The 8270-nt window shown below is 51.4% G+C and overlaps 1 protein-coding gene across 1 annotated transcript in view; it reads right to left on the bottom strand.

Annotated features, from left to right (window-relative positions):
* NCK2 (NCK adaptor protein 2) overlaps window positions 1-6226 on the bottom strand; it is a 149870-nt gene extending 143644 nt beyond the window's left edge. The window contains exon 1 of the mRNA XM_059134318.1: window positions 5972-6226. The gene's annotated coding sequence lies outside the window, so the exon portion shown is untranslated. The remainder of the gene's footprint in view (window positions 1-5971) is intronic.
* Window positions 6227-8270: the final 2044 nt, after the last annotated feature.

Consider the following 8270-nt stretch of genomic DNA (forward strand, 5'->3'; position numbering starts at 1 on the left):
GCATCTGCGGGGAAACAGGTCACATGAAAGCAGACACACAAGACGTGCTGCACCCATTCTCTCCCCTCTCAGGGGCGTGCAAGGTTTGGAGGTGCAGGCTTGCAGCTATGCGGTGATGCCACTAGTGTAAGGGTAACACTGAATCAAGCCCAGGGGACACAAGTCTTTGAAACGAAGGTGATTATAAACTTTGGTCTTGTTACCGCCGCTAGCAAAGTGCCATTCAGTGTCTAGACACAGATGACTATAGTGGCTAAGGGTACAGGGCAGAGGCGGGGGTTGGGGGGGGTAAATTTAGAAGCTGGGGGAAACACAAAGAGAGCCCAGGTGTGCAGACCCATGCATGCCACACAGAGGACTTGGGACAGTGGTCTGATGTGGACCAGAGCCAGTCTAGAATCACAGTGCGGTGAGCCGGACGGATCCGCAACAGTGATCAAAAGGGACTCTGACAGTCCATGCACAAGAGGAAATCAAAAGTACAGCAGGACTCAGAGGCAGGAGAGCTTCCGGTGGGAAGATCACTAAGTCTGGGGATGGGGGAGGTGGGTATTCAGGGATGACTGAGTGAGTCACTGATGGAGCTCTTAACTGAGAAGGCCTGCAAGTCAAGAGACAGTGGACATGCAGACATCTGCTTGTGAAACTGAGAGTTTTAGGTGGGCACGATCAGTAAGAAGCTGGATAATTCACGTGAATGACAGACTAAGTGAATAAACGATGAACATACCGATCCGGAGCGGGAGAGCTGTCTGCCACACAGACCTCCCTCTGCCTTCTGCCATCATCCTGCACAACCCAAACTGACCTGAGCCAGAAGCGGGCATACAGCGCTCAGGCTGTACCTGAGCAAACTCGGGCCTGCACCAGGACCGAAGGGACCCCTGCTGACAACCGGAGGCTGCAGGGTCACAGCAACAGAGGCCCAGAGGGGATGGCCTTGCCCTCCCACTTTGCTCTCTTCACCCAGGGCCAAGAAGCGCTTTCACGGCCATACAAACCCAGTGCTTTCCCTAGATCTGATATTTTATCACAATCCTGATCCCAAAAAAACCTACCTCCACTGAGGGGAAGCATCCATAACTGCATTAGGTCAGCACTGCTCTTTCCCCTTAATCATCCCACCTAAAATCTGACCAGCATCTGGAAGCCCGGTGCCAAGGATCCTTCCCTATGCTGAGGCTGTGTGGCTAGGAATGAGCTGCCATCCCCTCCTTACCTCTGCTCTGTAACCACCCCTGGCAGGTGTCGTCAAATACCCAGATTCCAGATCTGGGTGAAGGAAGCAAGAGGACTTCCCAAGATGATCAGTCTTGTTTCCCAACACAGAGTTACACACTGGTATGAACTGACTTGACCCAGCCCCCTCCCAGTATGTTGAAGCTCTAAGCCCCAGTGTGATTGCATTTGGAGACAGAGCCTTTGAGGAAGTAATTAAGATTTAGTGAAGCCGTATGGGTGGGGCCCTAATCCCACAAGACTGGTGACTTTGTAAGAGGAAAAGCCACCAGAGACTCTCTCCAGGCAGAAAAGAGAGGACACACAGGACAAAGCAAGAATGTGCCCTTCTACAAGCCAGGACGAGAGGCTCACCAAGAACTGAAACAGCCGGCCTTTGATCTTGGCCTTCCCAGCTTCCAGAGGATGAGAAACAAATTTCTGTTTTGCACCCAGCCTGTGCGGTTCTGTTTCTGTATCCAGAGCACACGGTGAGCAAGAACAAGCACACTTCCACTTGCAGGCACTGTCTAGGGTGATGCTGGCTCCCAGCACCGAAGCGAAGATAAAAGTTTCACTCGAACTGCTCACTGACATGGTCTCCCCGAAACAGCTCACCTTCAGAGAGTCAATGCACACGGAGATCCTGGTCGCACCTGCGACGTGACAAAGGCATCCACGCAAGGTCTGTGCACTCCGCTTCCCAGCAGGACGAGCTAGCACATCATAACCTTACAAAAACAGCTCCCCAGCACCCTTCTGGGGTCCCCCACCTGCCATCTGCTTAGCCACAGGGCTAAGGGCACAGGGCTCCGATGGGAAGCACTTACCACCCTCGAGTTCAAGCTCTGTCCTCCCTGCTGTTGTCCCTGAGCTCTAGACTCCTCACGGAGAAAGAAGGACCAGATCCCATTTTACCATGTTATTTCAAATATGAAACAGGATGGCATGTGTGGAACGCCATTTGTAAACCTTTAATTAGCATGTCAGTATTAACACCGATTACTTTTATCTGCCTACGGCACTTCGGATCTTCATGAGCCACTGACCAGCACAACTACCAAGAGGAAACTGCAATATTTAAGTTTGGAATGTGCTGGAAGCTTCTTCTCTTAAAAACATGAAAAATACAAAGGGGAGGAAGAAGTAAGGTGGAACTAACAAACTCAGTGACCCAGCCAGGCAACAAAGGCTTTGCCCCGAGCTGCCAGTTCAGGCTGGCACGCACAATCCACTGAAAAGCATATGCACGGAGCCAAACCTACAGGTGGTTATGCAACCGGGTTTGTTTCTTGTTTTGCTTTTTGTTTGTTTTGTTGGGTTTGTTTTGTTTTGGTTTTTGGTTTAAGTTTAGCTGCAGGACTATAAATGACTCTTCTGACCAAGATCTAAGCAAATAGAGAGGCCACCAGACCAAATGCACCCATTGTCTGGACATCCTGGGGACAAAACCTTCCACGATGTCATAGGTTCTGAGCAGATGTACAAAGATCCTGGAGATCTTTCATTACTCACATCTCCGTGGGAACCTAGAGCCCCAATAACTCAACATGCTCAGAACTCGGTATTCACGTGTTTAGTTAGTATTCATTGGGAACCATGCGTATAAGGTATGAACACAAGAAATCATAGGACAAACTGTGACGTGTGTATGTGTGGGGGGGGAGTGAATATAACTTGCTAATGTTTATTATACCTTCAGAAATACATACTTTGAGATCTGTTCAAAGTAAAATGCAGGAAAAGAAAAAACAGTCTAATTTTTAAAACTGTGTTACTAAAACGGCCTAAAGAACTAGGAAACTATTTTTACTTTAGCTGCATACTTTTGATAACCAGTTAAAGGCTGTCTTGACCTCTTTCTAAGTTGTCTGAACTCAAGCATTTAACAACACACATGATAGCGCTTTTTAACTTAGGCCCTTTGAAAACATGCCATGAAAGGTTTCCATCACTCATCTGAAGAAAGAGAAACCATTTGGAAGTACCATTTGCTATCCCTCTGGATGGGAAAACTAATTCCCTAAGCCTCTGGGTGAGTCGTGGGGAGTTTCCAGTTCATTTGTGAAAAAAAGTTTAGCTTACTAGTTTTCCCAAACATTGCCCACTGCCCTCCCCTGCAGGTCCAGCAAGCAATTTTCAGCTCCTCAGCTAGCCAGCCTCATTCTGAATGATGGAGAACCACGTCCACAAGCCCTCTCTGCCCCCAGCACACACTGCAAGTTAGTCTGGGCCATTGGAAGCATGTGCATCCCAGAGAGCAACACAGCCTCATTTAGCCAGGGCAAATTAAGCTAATGCAAGTTATCAAGTAAAGGACTCCAGGTTATTCCAGGCAATCAGGAAGTCTTTAGGGTATTTCAAAAGGTTATCAAGTTTGTGCACATGCAAGGAAGATTTCCGGTGTATTTAATATGGATGATAATGCCTTTCTCAAATACTGTGTACATAAGATCTGCTGCCGGTTGGAAAACCTCAATAATCCCCCAATGCAAATGACAGGGTAGGGTCACAGATTTCAGGGAAGGAGAGAAGTTAAGCATATAGCATGTAATAAAGCAAAACTCGAAGCCTGGAAACTGAGCACAGTTCTTAGAAATGCACCTTAAACAGGCCACCCATTTAAAAAGGGCCCATTTCAGGACGCCTGGCTGGCTGAGTCGGCGGAGTAGGGGACTTCTGATCTTGGGGTTCTGAGTTCCAGCCCCACATTGGGTAAAGAATTACTTACAAATAGAATCTTTTAAAAATAAATAAATACATAAATACATAAATAAATAGGGGCCAGTTTCTCTACAAGTGGGCAGAGGCGGGTGATGGAGTGGTCAGTTCCACCGGTATTGATTTGCCACCCAGTTTGATCCTAAGTTCGGTGATCAACACTGTCATGTGTTTCCGTAGCAGCTGAGAAGCTCCGAGCCCAGATGAGGCCTAGCGGAGAGGAAGGAGAGTCAAGCATCTTCTCCACAAGCTCCCCACCGCTTGAAGTTCTCAATGTCAGCCTCCAAGTAGTTGCAGCCAGAAGACCACAAACATCCGGCCTTTCTCTCCCATCAAAAGTACACCTCACCAATCTCAACAGGAGAAATAATTAAGGTAGGATTTTCCCTGGTCACTGGGAAATAGCTGGTCACTGCTTCACCAGCCTGGTTAACACCCATTTCTTGGGAAATCCCTGTTCCAAACACCTGCATCAACAGCCCCAGCTCCCAGTTAAGCCCATTTTCTCTCCATGCATTCACTACCACCATTCCCCTTCTAGGTCTATAAACACCGCACATGCTGGAATCCTGTTAATTTACCCATCTATCTAGGAGCACCTACCTGGTAAGGGCATTAAGAGGTGTTCAGAAGCAAAGTTTAGATCTGTTTTGATTAAGTTACAGTAGCCCTGGTTAATTTCATTTTCACTCATTTGAAGATTTGAAAAGCAGGGCTGCTAACAATATCAAACGCAATGGTATGAAACACACCCGAATTACTCTCATTCCTACCCAAATCCCTTCCCAGAAGGCAGAAGCCAGGGCTGGGCCTGAACCAGGAAGGGCCTCTCCTACCTGCAGGTCCTGGGCTAAGTCAATGCCCACTAGCCTCTAGGGTACAGTTTCTGTTTGGGTCAATGGAAGGAGGAGGCCTGCAAGATTCATAGGTTCCTGGGGCCCAGCGCTGGGGCCTGCTCATCCCATTATGCAGACACAAACTTGGCAGATATAGCCTTAAACCTGTTGGCAAAATAAACAAAACCAAATAAAGGGGAAACCGCCAACCGGAACTGTCTGAAGTGAGAGGCCCACCATACACGTTCCTGCTTTGTCCCTGAAGCTGTTACAATTGCTAGTTAAAGTCAGGTGCCTGCGGTTCATCAGTCAATGACACCCCCTCCGCCCGGATCCTGCGCAGACCTTCCTCAGCGATCGTTATTGTCTACAAATTAAAGCGTTTTTGCAAATTAGATACCTCTACACAATGCCACGCTAACTGCGCTCACAAGGGAGTTACCTTCAGTGCCTTAAAAATCACACACCGAATTCTTCCAGAACCACTCGGTGCTTAAATCACCCTGAATAAACCGAGAGGGCAGAGCGATGTGAGAAACTTTTCTTTCAGGTGGCTGTGAGAGAGTCATGTAAATCTGGGACAGGACGCAGAGCCTGGAACCCATCACAAAGCGCCCCTCGCCCAGGCGAGGACCTCCTTTATGCGATGTGACAGCAAGCTTTGTGCGGGATCGTAAATAGTTGCCATAAACACAGTAAGTTCTCCGGGCCACGCTCGGCCTCCCGCGTCCCCGCGCCGTGGCCGGGAGAAGCGGGGCTATTCTTTCCGGAGACTCTCGCCACGGCGACCCCGGCCACCGAACGGTCCCACGCCGGCCCCCGCTTCGGTGCCCGCCGCTGCCGGCCCACAGGCCGGACGCACCCCCCGCCTCCCCGCCCCACGCGCCGGGGGGTCTCTGGTCCCGGGAACGCGCCGCCCAGGCCCTCCTGCGTCCGCCCGCCGCCCTCGCCCCCGCCCCCCGCCCCCCCGCCGGCCCGGAGAAGGTGAAGGGGGGCGCCCGGAAGGCGGACGGGAAGGTGCGGAGCCAGGAGGTGCCCGGCAGTCGCGGCCGCGGGGGGCCAGGCCGCGGCGGGGCCCCAGGCCACCGGCGGAGCGCCGAGGGCACCGGCCCCCCGGCCCCTCCCCCGGCGCGCGCCAACTCCGCCGCGCGGCCCAAGTTCGCGGCCCCCGCCCCGAGCCCGCCCGCAGCGCTTACCTTGCCGTGGGCCGCCCACCGAGGCCGGAGGGCAGCGGCGCGGGTCCCGGGGCGGCGGCTGCTCAGCGCCCGCCCAGGCGCCGCTCTTTGTCTGCGCCGCTCCCTCCTCTCGCCGCTCGGGGGACGCTGCCAGCCCGGGCGGACCCCGCCGGCCCGGCCGCCGCGAGCCTCCCGCCGCCGAGCCCTCCCCGCCGCCTGCCGCCCGCTCGGCCGCGCGGCTCCGGCCTGACGATCCCCGCGGCGGCGGCGGCGGCGGCGGCGGCGGCGGCGGCGGCGACCCTCCCCCGGCGCGCTGAGCCCGCCTCCTCCGCGCGCTTCCTCCTCCCCCTCCTCCCGCCGCTCCTCCCCGGCCGCGCCGCGACACCGCCCAGGGGCCGGCCCTGGCCCGCGCGCGCAGCGGGGACCCGACACCCACCTGGGGGCGCGCAGGCAGCGCCGCGGGCTCGGCCTGGGCCAGGAGACTAGGCGCTCCGGAGCGGCGGGCGCGGCGGGCGCGCGGGGTCGGCGCCGACCGGGAGGAGAGGTTCCCGCTCCCCAAACTGCTGGCTCCGGGAGTGGGGCAGCGGTGGGGGTGAGCCAAACAGAGAGGAAATAAAGGCAGCAACTTCCAGCCTCGAGTAACTGCTGGGTGCCCTTTCCATCCTCTTTCTGTTTGATTTTCTTATCACGACGCTCTAGTTGTTTGGCGACCGGCCCCCTCCCGGAAGCATTCCCACGGCACTCTCAGCAAAGCAGGCCTGTGGTCCATCAGAAAAGTGACTTACATAAAAATGTCACTTCCTCTCTGTAATTGCTTCTGGGCATTTTTATTTATTTGCCTTGTATCTATTTACTTTCCCAAACAAACACTTTGGTACTCCATCATTCCCGTCGGAAGCACTTAAGAGGAAGAGAGGGAACTCAACCCTCCCCTCCCCCCCCCGCCCCCGTGCCCACTATCCCGCTCAAGCGTGCCCACCAGGCAGAACCATGGAAGGAGCTGCCACTGGTAGTGGGACTGGTCCAGTCACCTGGCCACACGTAGGGGGTTACTTGTAAACAAATAAGGAAGATTAAAACCCAAGAGGAAGGGAAAAGACAAGTTTTCCTAGAACAGGCACAGGCATCCAGATGTCTGTTCTCCTGTCTCCTTCCCATCTGGCTTTCCAAAAGGAAATCCTACTATTCAAATGATTCTGATTTCCTGACTGAATAGCCTGGATCCATGTTAATGAGATTCTTTCTTAGGCTCCTGGCTTCTCATTATTATTAAGGCAATAAGGATTTACCCAAGGTGACAAGGCTGTATCATCTGAATCATTCATCCCCTGCCTTGTTCCCAAAAGGAAGTACCCAAATAGGATAAGTAGACCAGTATAACTTTGAAGTCACAGTACAGTGTTTGACTTTCTGCTTGTTCGACCGTGGAACCTTGCACAGGTGTTTCTTAACCAATCTAAAATCTAACAAATGAAGAGATTATATTTACCTACTTCCTATGTCAGTCCCTGGCACCTTTCCTCTCTATAGGGAGCACTCAGTAGGTGACCAGTTGGAAGTAGGTACAGTACACTGAGCAGCGATGGGTCCAAGATCAAGGAATCTGGATAGCTGGTTTCTCTTTGACCTTGGGAGAGAGGTACCTTGGTCATTCTTTTGTCTTATTAATAAGGAAAGCAGAATCATGATAAATGGTCTGGCCCAATTTTAAATTAGTTTACCCAAAATACATATAATAACACTGACCCAGTTTTTAACTTGTCTGCTTTGTAAACCATCACTGAATCATCATTCTTGAACTTCTCTTCCTTTTTCCTTTATTTACAAAGGTAAAGTCCCCGAGGACATTCTCTATCTAAAATCCAGAGTCCCTTTCCTAATCTTTATCCTATGCAGTTTTCAGAAGGACATGGCATTTCTGCTATTACCTGAAATTCAGTCATCTTTTCACCTATATAACACGTCTACCTTTCTGACCTTTCCACATCTGTCCCTTACAGAGCATGTTGTCCTTCCAGCTTCTAACAGTAATAGTCCCAAAGCCGAATTTGGCCCTTTGTTTTTATTCTGATATGTCTTTTTTTTTTTTTTTAAAGAGAGTTCTCTTTTTTTTTCTTTTCTTTTTTTTTTTTTTTTTTTTTTTTGATATGCTTCCAGTATGGATGGTCAGTGATTAACTCCCAGATCTGTAACCTTAGAGGGTTCCCCAACTTGTCTCTTGGAGCTCATCAACTCTTCAATATCTCCAGGTTCAGAATGAAATTTATCTCCTTTCCAAAGTAGCTCCTCCACTACAGTCTCAGGCTTGGCCAAGAATCCA

This window comes from Mustela lutreola, chromosome 9, assembly GCF_030435805.1.
Source record: "Mustela lutreola isolate mMusLut2 chromosome 9, mMusLut2.pri, whole genome shotgun sequence".
Taxonomy (NCBI): Eukaryota; Metazoa; Chordata; class Mammalia; order Carnivora; family Mustelidae; genus Mustela; species Mustela lutreola.